Here is an 11396-nt window from a genome sequence, read left to right as displayed (position 1 = left end):
GGAGGCTGAGGCAGGAGGATCATTGGAGTCCAGGAAGTCAAGGCAGCAGTGAGATATGATCTTGTCACTGCACTCCAGCTTGGGTGACAAAGCAAGACCCTATCTCAAAAATAAAAGCATTTTTTAAAGTGCTCATAAAACTTTATGAGAACATGTGTATCTTGCATAGACTGCAAGATACACACATACAAAAAATCAATGTAAAATCCCTCAGTTACCAAAATGAAGTGGGTGAGCCAAGAGGACACTGTGATACTGGTTTTCCTGTTCCACACCTACATCATCCCATCATAGCCCCAGCCACACTCACATCCCAGCCTGTTTATTCCTCAGCTCGCTCACCGGAGGTTCACATTTCTACCTTTGCTGCCTCAGACATTCAGAAAAAGAGCAGGAGGACCTCCCATCCCCACCTTGCATATGCTTTGTATATATTTTTTCCTTTCTCCCTTCCCTTGGGGGTTGGGAGGGTGCTTGGAGTAGGGATGTTAAAATTGAACATAATGGAAAACTGGCTATGGAAAGTTTTGTTGTAAGCACATCATTTCTTTTCTTTTCTTTTTTTGTTTTGTTTTTTGTTTTTTGTTTTTTGAGACAGAGTCTCACTCTGTCGCCCAGGCTGGAGTGCGGTGGCATGATCTCGGCTCACTGCAACCTCCATCTCCTAGGTTCAAGTGATTCTCCTGCCTTGGCCTCCCGAGTAGCTAGGAATACAAGCGCGCGCCACCATGCCCAGTAATTTTTGTATTTTTAGTAGAGACGGGGTTTCTCCATGCTGTCCAGGCTGGTCTTGAACTCCTGACTTTATGATCTACCCACCTTGGCCTCCCAAAGTGCTAGGATTACAGGTGTGGGCCACTGTGCCTGGCCTCTGAATTCTTACAATGTGTGTCAGGTAGGATTGGTATTCAGGGCTAGAAAGAAGCTTATGATCCTTTTTTCAGAGAACATTGCTTTCTGCCCCCAAACACTGCTGGTCAGGGAGACTTCCTGAGGAGCTGCTGTGTGGGCTCAGCTTTCATGTCAGGTAAAGTAGGGCAAGGGCTGTTCCAGACACAGTCTTGATGGAGTGAGCTGCTCTCTTTGCCTCATTGTCTGTTGACATCATTGCTTCTTTCTGTATAACTGCTCTGTGTTCTTCTGTGCTTAACCACAATTTCTGTTTCCTCATAATTTTCATGTAAACACAGCCATAGTTGCCATGGCGCATCTCAACCACCACGTCCAGCTTTTGGCCCATCACTAACTACAGATTTTCTCAACAGTTCCCCATTTTGTGATTCCTAATGGCTCAGTCTGATTTGCTCAACTTATTTCTTGTGTTTTTTAAAATCTGAGATAATCTATCACAATTTCTTTTCAAGATACTAAGCAGCCCGTGGACAGGTTCCTCTTGGACAAGTTCTCATTCATTCATTCCTCAATTGTTCACTGAGTTCAATTGTTCATTGAGTTTCTGCTTAGAGTTCACTATATGAAATACAATAGTATACAAGAGACATATGGCCCAGGTTGGAGACAGGTGAGCTAACAGACAGTTAAAAGATCATGTTATAAGTGAGGAAATGAGCAAGGTACACCCAATTGGAGATGTCCAATAGGCTATGGGATATGTCTGTGCTTAGATGCAGGCTTAGATTGGGGATCCACAACTTATAAATAACAACTGAGGCTACATTAAGGTGGAGACTAGATCACCCAGGGACAGAGATGAAGGCAGAACACTAGGGAACACTAGCAGTTAAAGGACATGCATGGGAGAAAAAGCCTAAAAGGGGAACTGAGAGGGAGAAGGGGCACTGGGAGAGCTCAGTATGGAAACAAGACATGAGTCTGAAGGAAGGAGTTATTAACAGTGTCAAATGCTTCCCCAAAATGGTGTTGGGTAGGGATTAAAAGGACTGCATTGAGCTGGGTGTGGTGGCTCATGCTTGTAATCCCAGCACTTTGGGAAGCCAAGGCAGGTAGATCACCTGAGGTCAGGAGTTCAAGATCAGCCTGGCCAACATGGTGAAATCCCATCTGTCCTAAAAAATACAAAAATTAGCTGGGTGTGGTGGTGGGCGCCTATAATTTCAGCTGCTCAGGAGATTGAGAAAGGAGAATTGCTTGAATCCAGGAGGTGGAGGTTGCAGTGAGCCAAGATCGCACCACTGCACTCTGGCCTGGGCAACAGAGTAAGACTCTCTCTCTCTCTCTCTCTCTCTCTCTCACACACACACACACACACACACACGGAATGCATTGAATTTGGTATTCATCAGCTAGAGCAGTGACAGGCACCCAGAGTTCAGTAATTTAAGGAGTAAAGAGTAAGAACTGAAGATAGAAGGTGAAGACAACTGGCCAATTAACTACGTGGAAATGGAGAGGTGGAAGGGGTTGAGGATGGTCATGTGGGGTGTGCTCCATCTAGAGTGTTGTCAGGCAGGAATGCCCAACTGGAGGAATTGAAGGCTGGAATCTGCAGGAGGGGACATGGAATGGGAATTCTTCAAAGGCCTTTTCATCCCTGGTTCCCAGCACCCTGCTTGGCTAAAACTAGAATGGACAGGTCCTTAGCAAATATTTATTGACTGGAAACTGAATGCCTGAATGAAAAGATGGATGGGTGGATGGAATTGAATTTTTTTTCTTTTTCTTTTTTTTTTAAGATAGGGTTTCACCATGTTGGTCAGGCTGGTCTTGAACCTCGGTGATCCACCCGCGTTGGCCTCCAAAATGCTTAGATTACAGGCGTGAGCCACTACACCTGGCCGAAATTGAATTAAATATTTTTCTGCTCTATAGTCCTTTTTGTTGAGCTACAGAACATTGTTTGTGGAAGGCATTGTCTACTTTTCCTTGCACCACGGCAATGCCTATTGTCTGTTATCAAATGACTCCCTTCAAAGATCCAGTGATCAGAAATGAAGGCAAAGAGGTGACGAGCCTAGGTCCTAAACAGGCTTGAGAGCTGCAGAGAGCACTGCTGCTGGAGACCCCAGAGGGAGGCTTCACACATTCCTGTACGTACAACCTTGACACACAATACTTTGGTAAACACTTCATATGTTTGGGGTTGACTAATTTGAAGTATCTTACCTTTCAGTATTTTCTTCCAAAGACAGAATCAGATAGTGGGCTTCCCCAGCTAACTCCCCTCATTATCCCTTGCTGTATGATGCCTCCACCACTCCTCTGCTCTCCTCGTACCTGCTCTATTTCAGGCCCTCCTATCATTAGTCTTTTCTTTTAAGTTGTTTTTCTGCTAATAAAAGAAATGCCTGCTCGTCCTCATCTTTTCTAGCCTCAGCTCTCCTCCAATCTGCCCTCCATGGCCCCGGTTCATCTTTTTACACCAGTTCTAGGATGATGTTTCTTTTTTTCTTTTTCTTTTATTTTATATTATTTTTTGACACAGAGTCTTGCTCGTCACCAGGCTGGAGTGCAGTGGCACGATCTTGGCTCACTGCAACCTTCACCTCCCAGGTTCAAGTGATTCTCCTGCCTCAGCCTCCCGAGTAAATGGGACTAATTTTTTGTATTTTTAGTAGAGACAGGGTGTTGCCATGTTGGCCAGGCTGGTCTCAAACTCCTGACCTCAGGTGATCCACCCGCCTCAGCCTCCCAAAGTGTTAGGATTACAGGCATGAGCCACCGCACCCTGCCTGCTGGTGCACACCACCACGCCCAGCTAATTTTTGCATTTTTAGAAGAGATGGGGTTTCACCATGTTGGCCAGGATGGTCTCAATCTCTTGACCTTGTGTTCCCTTGCCTCAGCCTCCCAAAATGCTGGGATTACAGGCGTGAGACACCACTCCCAGCCAGGATGATGTTTCTGAAACACAGATCTGATGATTACTCCCTGCTTAAAACCCTTCGGTGGTTCCCTGTTGATTTTAGGATCTTCTCAATTTCTTTCTTTTTTTTTTTTTTTTTTTTTTTTTTGAGACAGAGTCTCTGTCACCCAGGCTGGACTGAAGGGGCACAATCTCAGCTCACTGCAACCTCTACCTCCCAGACTCAAGCGATTCTCCTCCCTCAGCCTCCCAAGTAGCTGGGACTATAGGCATGCACCACCACACCCAGCTAATTTTTTTGTATTTTTAGTAGAGACAGGGTTTCATCATGTCGGTCAGACTGGTCTCAAACTCCTGACCTCAAATGATCTGCCCACTTCAGCCTCCCAAAGTGCTGGAATTACAGGTGTGATTCACCGTGGCTGGCAAGTCTCAATTTCTTAGTAGAGAAGACAGGAGTGTTCAAGGTTCTTCAGGGTCTGAGCCTTCTCCCATCTCCCTCTTCAGCAATGTCAAACTGCAGTAGCGCCAGCATCATCCTACAGCACATGCTCTCACAGCCACATGCCTTCGCTTGCTGCTTCTGCTGCAGCCTGAAATATTGTCCTTGACTCTGCTCCATTCCTTTCTATCTGGAAGCTTTAGAGCCTCCTTCCTGGCATTTGTCTCACAGCCTTCTGCTGATTATACACAGTCCAGACAGTGCTGCTGCTTCTCATCTGGCTGGGTGAGATTCTGTTTCAGCTTCTCATTTTCACAAAATACCCAATCCCATCAGGCATTTGGGGATCTGGGTAGTATACTAAAGATGTGAGGAGTGTGGGGAGAAGGGGTACACCGCACAGTTCACATAATTTACACCTAAGATTTCCCACTTGAGGTCTCTCCTCTCCAAAATTCCCTTGTTTCAGCCAGCTTCTCAGCCCAAGGTATTTTAGTCTTCCCCTTCCCCTTGTTAGGTACATGTGCACACAAGTGTGTGTGCATGCACGTGTGTTTGTACATGTGTGTGCACGTGTATGTGTGTGCACGTGTATGTGTGTGCACGTCCGTGTGTGTGTGCATGTGTGTGTATGTGTGTATATGTGTGTCTTATACAACCCAATCCCACCCTTTCTCTACCCAAGTACCAGGCGGCCATAGGGCAGTTTATCATAGATTATCCTAATTTTTTCTTAGGATACTTTGGCACCAGTTGCTAAAAGAATTAGAGAGGCATCCATACCTTACATATCTCTCTCACTGAGTTTGCTGTGAGCTCCTGAAGACCAGGCTTATGTCTAATTTATCACTGGTCCCTGCTTCAGCTGAAGCCTGGCACAGACACGGCCAAAAGGGGCTGGAAGTGCAGGATACCAGGGCAGTGAGGGATGCCTTCATTTTTTCATCCTGGAAGGTTGGGTTTCTGATGAACTGCCCCCACCCCTCATTGTTCTCAGAGCTAATTCATACCCAGAAAAGTATCCTCTGCCTCTGTCAATACATCTCGGCCTTTGAGAAGCACATTAAGCCAGACAAAGTGACCATCCATCTGCTGGGCACTTTCTTTTTCTTTCTTTTTTTTTTTTTTAAGATGGAATCTTGCTCTTTAGCTCAGGCTGCCCCCTGGGTTCAAACAGTTCTCCTGCTTCAGCCTTTTGAATAGCTGAGATTACAGGCACCTGCCACCACGCCTCGCTAATTTTTTGTATTTTTAGTAGAGACAGGGTTTTGCCATGTTGGCCAGGCTGGTCTCAAACTCCTGACCTCAGGTGATCCACGTGCCTCGGCCTCTCAAAGTGTTAGGATTACAGGCGTGAGCCACCGCACCCTGCCCGCTGGTCACTTTCACGAGGCATTTCCTCCTCCAGGAAGCTGGCCTCCATCTGTGGCAATCCTTAGAAACCACATTTCCCACAGATCACCTGTCTAAGAGCAGGTGCCAAGTCTGCCCCCATCCTTACTGCCTCTCGCTGAGGACAGGCCTGGCCCTCTCTCAGCCTCCTGTCTCCAGTTCCACCTCTTTCAATCTGTCTTCCACATTCATCACTAGAAAGATGGTTCTAGGCTGGGTGCGGTGGCTCACGCCTATAACACTAGCACTTTGGGAGGCCAAGGTCGGGGGATCACTTGAGGTCAGAGTTCAAGACCAGGCTGGCCAACATGGCGGAACTCCATCTCTACTAAAAATATAAAAATTAGCCAGGCATGGTGGTGCATGCCTGTAATCCCAGCTACTTGGGAGGCGGAGGCAGGAGAACTGCTTGAATCTGGGAGTCAGACGTTGCAGTGAGCCAAGATTGCCCCACTACACTCCAGGCTGGGTGACACAGCAAGACTCCATCTCAAAAAAAAAGAAAAAAAAAGAAAGAAAGATGGTTCTAAATGCTAAACTGACCTTTACCACGCCCCCCCCAGGTGAATCTCCTTCCATGGTCCCCCTACTGCTTTATTTTAATAACTTCATTGATAAACAATTTACACACCATAAAATTTACCCATTTTAAATATATAGTCAGGTGCATTTTAGTAAATTTATACTTGTGTATCCATCACCCAAATCCAATCTTAGAACACTTCCATCATCCCCCAAGTTTCCTTGTGCCTCATTCCCCACTTATGCAGTCAATTCCTACTCTCACCCCTTAGCCCCAAGCAACCACTGACCTGCTGTCTCTATATTTTCGTCTGCTCTAAAAATTTCATGCAACGAGCTGGGCATGGTGGCTCATACCTGTAATCCCAGTGCTTTGGGAGGTCAAAGTGGAAGGACAGCTATGTTTCCCAGACTGGCCTTAGACTCCAGGAGATCAAGATCAGTCTGGGTAACACAGACCCTCTCTCTACAAAAAATTAAAAAAATTAAGCCAGGCTCATGCCTGTAATCCCAGCACTTCTGGGAGGCTGAGGCAGGAGGGTAGCCTGAACTCAGGAGTTTGAGACCAGCCTGGACAGCATGGCAAGACCCCATCTCTACAGAAAAAAATTAATTAGGTGGGCATGGTGGTACATACCTGTAGTCTGTTAAACTCAGGAGGTTGAGGTGGGAGGATCACTTGAACCTGGGAGGTCGAGGCTGCAGTGAGCTGTGATTGTGCCACTGCATTCTAGCCAGGGCAACAAAGCCCTGCAGCAACAACAACAACAAAAAATTAAAAAATAAAAACAGAAACTTCATGCAGATGGAACTATATAACATGTAGTTTTTGTGTATGACTTGTTTTGAGCTGAATTTTGTCCCTCTCAAATTCATATGTCAAAGTCCTAACCTCCAGTACCCCGGAATATGACTGTATTTGGAGACAGCCTTTAAAATGGTACTTAAGTTAAAAATAGGGCATTAGAGTGGGTCTTAATCTAACGACCTTATAAGAAGAGATGAGGACTTGTACATATGCAGAGGGAAGACCATGTGAAGACATGGAGAGAAGATGGCCAGCTGCAAGCCAAAAAGAAAGGCTTCGGAAGACATCAACTCTGACAACATCTTGATTTCTAGCCTTCAGAACTGTGAGAAAATAAATTTGAATTTGTTTTGTTTTGTTTTGTTTTTTTAGATGGTATCTCAGTCTGTCACCCAGGCTGGAGTACAGTGGTGTGATCTTGGCTCACTGCCAACTTCTGCCTCCTGGTCTCAAGTGATTCTCCTGCTGCAGCCTCTCGAGTAACTGGGATTATAGGCATGTGCCACCACACCCAGCTAATTTTAGCCCAGGGTGGAGTGAAGTGGCACAACCTCAGCTCACTGCAACCTCCACCCTCTAGGTTCAGGCGATTCTCCTGCTTCAGCCTCCTGAGTAGCTGGGATTACGGGTGCCTGCCACCATGCCTGGCAAAGTTTTTGTATTTTTTTTTTTTTTGAGATGGAGTTTCACTCATGTTACCCAGGCTGGAGTGCAATGGTGTGATCTCGGCTCACCGCAACCTCCGCCTCCTGGGTTCAGGCAATTCTCCTGCCTCAGCCTCCTGAGTAGCTGGGATTACAGGCACGCACCACCATGCCCAGCTAATTTTTTGTATTTTTAGTAGAGACGGGGTTTCACCACGTTGACCAGGATGGTCTCGATCTCTTGACCTCGTGATCCACCCGCCTCGGCCTCCCAAAGTGCTGGGATTACAAGCTTGAGCCACCGCGCCCGGCAAAGTTTTTGTATTTTTAACAGAGACAGGGTTTTGCCATGTTGGTCAAGCTGGTCTGGAACTCCTGACCTCAGGTGATCCACCTGCTTTGGCCTCCCAAAGTATTAGGATTACAGGTGTGAGCCACTGTGCCTGGCCCTGATTACCTTTTATTGGTGAGTAGTATTTTATTCTATCAGTGTACCATATATTGTTCATTTATTCAACAGATGATAGATGTTGGATAAGTTCCAGTTTTGGTACTAAAACATTTGCATATGAGTCTTGGTGTGAATGTGTTTTTATTACCTAGTGGTACATCTCAGTTTGAGATCAAGTTTGAGGCTGGGTGCTGTGGCTGATACCTGTAATCCTAACAGTTTGAAAGACTGAGGTGGCAGAATCATTGGAGCCCAGGAGTTTGAAACTAGCCTGGGCAACATAGTCATACCCCAACTCTACAAAAAATAAAGAAATGAGTCAGGCATGGTAGCATGCACCTGTGGTCCTAGTACAGGGGAGGCTGAGGTGGGAGGTTGGCTTAAGCCCTGGAATTTGAGGCTTCTGTGAGCCATGACCACACCACTGAACTCTAGCCTGAGTGACAGGGCAAGACTCTGTTCCAAAAAAAGAGATCAAGTTTGAGCTTCTTATTCCTTCAACCTCACTTCTCATCCCTTGCTGCTTCTTACCTATGCTCCAGCAACACAGACTGCTTGTAAGTCCAGACATACACCATGTTATTTCCCTCAAGTCTTTGCATATGCTGTGCTCTCTTCAGATGTACCCTCCTCAGTGTCCTCAGCCATAAAGAAGGCAGGTGTCTTCTCTTCCAGGCTAGTTTAGAACTCCTCTTTGTTCTCATAACCATCAGGTTCTATCATGCTAGGTTACAGTGTCAAGTTGATTTTTTTTTTAACTAGGTGAATTTCTTAAGAAAAGTAATATTGTGTTATTTATTTCTGTATTCTCAGCGTCCAGGACCTATGTAGTAATTGGTGTTCAATAAATGTTTGCTTAAAAAGGGAATACATAAATGAATGAGTGATTCAGTCATTTGAAAAGTCTTTAATGAGTGCCTACCATGTGCCACAAAAGAATTAAAAGTCCTATTATAAGTCCTTAAGGAATTTTAGTTGGAGAGACAAGACCTACTCAGGAAAATGGATTATAGAGCAATGCTATAAAGAAGCAAGTTGCTGAAGAGCTCTGCACACACAGATCTCTGTTCAGATTCTGGCTGTATGATCATCTGCAAGCTCCCTAAGCTCTGACTTCAGTTTCCTCATCTGGAAAATGGAGATAATTACCAGACATGTTGCGTTTGACATACTACTGGAATACAGTGCTAATAATTAAACAACGCCGCTTCTCTGGGCAGTGTTTTATAGAATTTCACAAAGCTGATTCACATTTTTTATCTCATGTGATCAACTCTGTGAAATAGAGATTATAGCTTAGCAGTTATGGCAGATTGTAAAAATGACCACAAATGATCCCCTTCCTTCTACCCACACCTTTTGAAAGTGCCCTTGCCCACTGACTCTGGTTTGGCTTTGTGATTTGCTGTGACTTGAAACATGCTTGAGCATGGAGGCTTGTCTTCTCTTGTTAAACTTAGAATCTTGAGCCCCCCAAGTCAATGAGCCTAAGCTAGCCTGCTGGAGGATAAGAGGCTATATGGAAGAGCGTCAAGGTGCTCCAGCCAACTGTCAATCACCAAATATGTGATTGAACCAACTCGCCAGCTGTCCACAAACATGTGGGAACCCAGCATAGATCAGCTGAATTAGCCAAGACCAGAATTGTACTGTAGATTTGTGAACTAAACAAAATGATTGTTGTTTTAAGCCACTGTGTTTCAGGGTGGGTCATTTCATAGCAAAAGCTCACTGAGACAGAGATCCAGAGCAATAAAGCTTTGGAGCTAAGGAGGCTGAGTTGGAATGACAGCTCTGTCACTTTCTAGCTATATGACCTTTGGCAAGCCACTCCATTTCTCAAGAGTTTCAGTGTCCTCATTTGAACAATGGGGGTAATGATAGTGCCTATTTCCTGGGGCTGCAAAAATTTAATAAGATGATACATGTCTGACATTAGCTTGTATGAAGCTTGGCTCAGCCTAAAGGGAGCTGTTGTTACCATTGTCCCATTGTTCACATGAGAAAACTAAGCTCCCCAGTGTTTGGTCACTTTCTCCAAGGTCACACAGCCAGAAAATGACTGAACTTGGGACTCACACTCAGACGTCTTAATTCCTACCAAGTATAGGATTCCTAATAGACTAGTGGGGTGACTGGCAGGGGGTGGGGAGGAACATTTATTGTCTACCTGGTGACAAATTTCCTTATGTCCTGATTTCAGTAGGAAGCCAAAATAGGCGGGAAGTTAATGAATAATCAAACTGAAGTTCTACGAAGATCAGTCGGTAACACAAAGCACAATTCACTGGCAGGCACCTGCAGTTCCAGCCCTTCATTCTCTAAATCCAATGTCTTATCAAGTCAGATTTCCTTTTACTCTCTCTCAAATCCGCCAGTTTCTCTCCTTTTTCTTTTTTGAGACGGAGTTTCACTTTTGTTGCCCAGGCTGGAATACAATGGTGATTTCAGCTCACTGCAACCTCTTCCTCCCGGGTTCAAGCAATTCTCCTGCCTCAGCCTCCCAAGAAGCTGGGACTAGAAGCATGTGCCACCACACCTGACTAATTTTTTGTATTTTTAGTAGAGATGGTGTTTCACCATGTTAGCCAAGGTGGTCTTGAACTCTTGACCTCAGGTGATTTGCCTGCCTTGGCCTCCCAAAGTGCTGGGATTATAGGCATGAGCCACCACTCCTGGCCTCTCCTTTTTTAATAACAACAACAAAAAAAATCTCAGCCCTTGCCCCTGCTCCTGGAGCTCTTCAATGGCTTCCAACTTTCTTGGTGACTCAACTGCGGTCCTCTTTCCTCTTCTCTCATCCTTCTCCAGCCACACTTTCAGCTCTGTGGCAGCACATGCCTGATGCCTACCAGAGGACAGATTCTGCCTGTGGGCTTTACCTTGGAGCCAGCTTCATGGTTTCCAGTTATTGGGATGTAAGGCCTCCACGTCCCTGACACCCCAACCATCCAATGAGCATATTGGAGATGTTCCCAACAAGGCCTTTCAGAGCTGACCCTTTATAAGGGTGGCACCTGAATCCTACTGAAGGACTGGCGGGTACATACCATCAGTAAGCTGCAGACGGCAGAGTCACCTCTTCTTTTCCCATCTGCCATCAGGAGCTACTGGCGTTCCTTCCCCCATGAAGAATAAAAACAAAGATAGGACTTCAATAAACAATTAGAAATTGCTCTGTGTGACAAACTTTAATTGAATTAATTGCCTGAATTTAAAGAATAAGAGATTTCCTAGCAAAATCGTATTTCAGGCTTTTAAAAAATCCAAATGTCTTGTGCTCTATCATGATCCATATCATTCCCTGGGTTCTCCCAACACTTAGGCCAAGTTCTTTTGCCATTGATCAAGGT

Source organism: Sapajus apella, unplaced genomic scaffold (assembly GCF_009761245.1).
Source record: "Sapajus apella isolate SASKATOON/1434 unplaced genomic scaffold, GSC_monkey_1.0 scaffold106, whole genome shotgun sequence".
In the NCBI taxonomy this organism is placed as follows: domain Eukaryota; kingdom Metazoa; phylum Chordata; class Mammalia; order Primates; family Cebidae; genus Sapajus; species Sapajus apella.
This window is presented reverse-complemented; position numbering follows the sequence as displayed.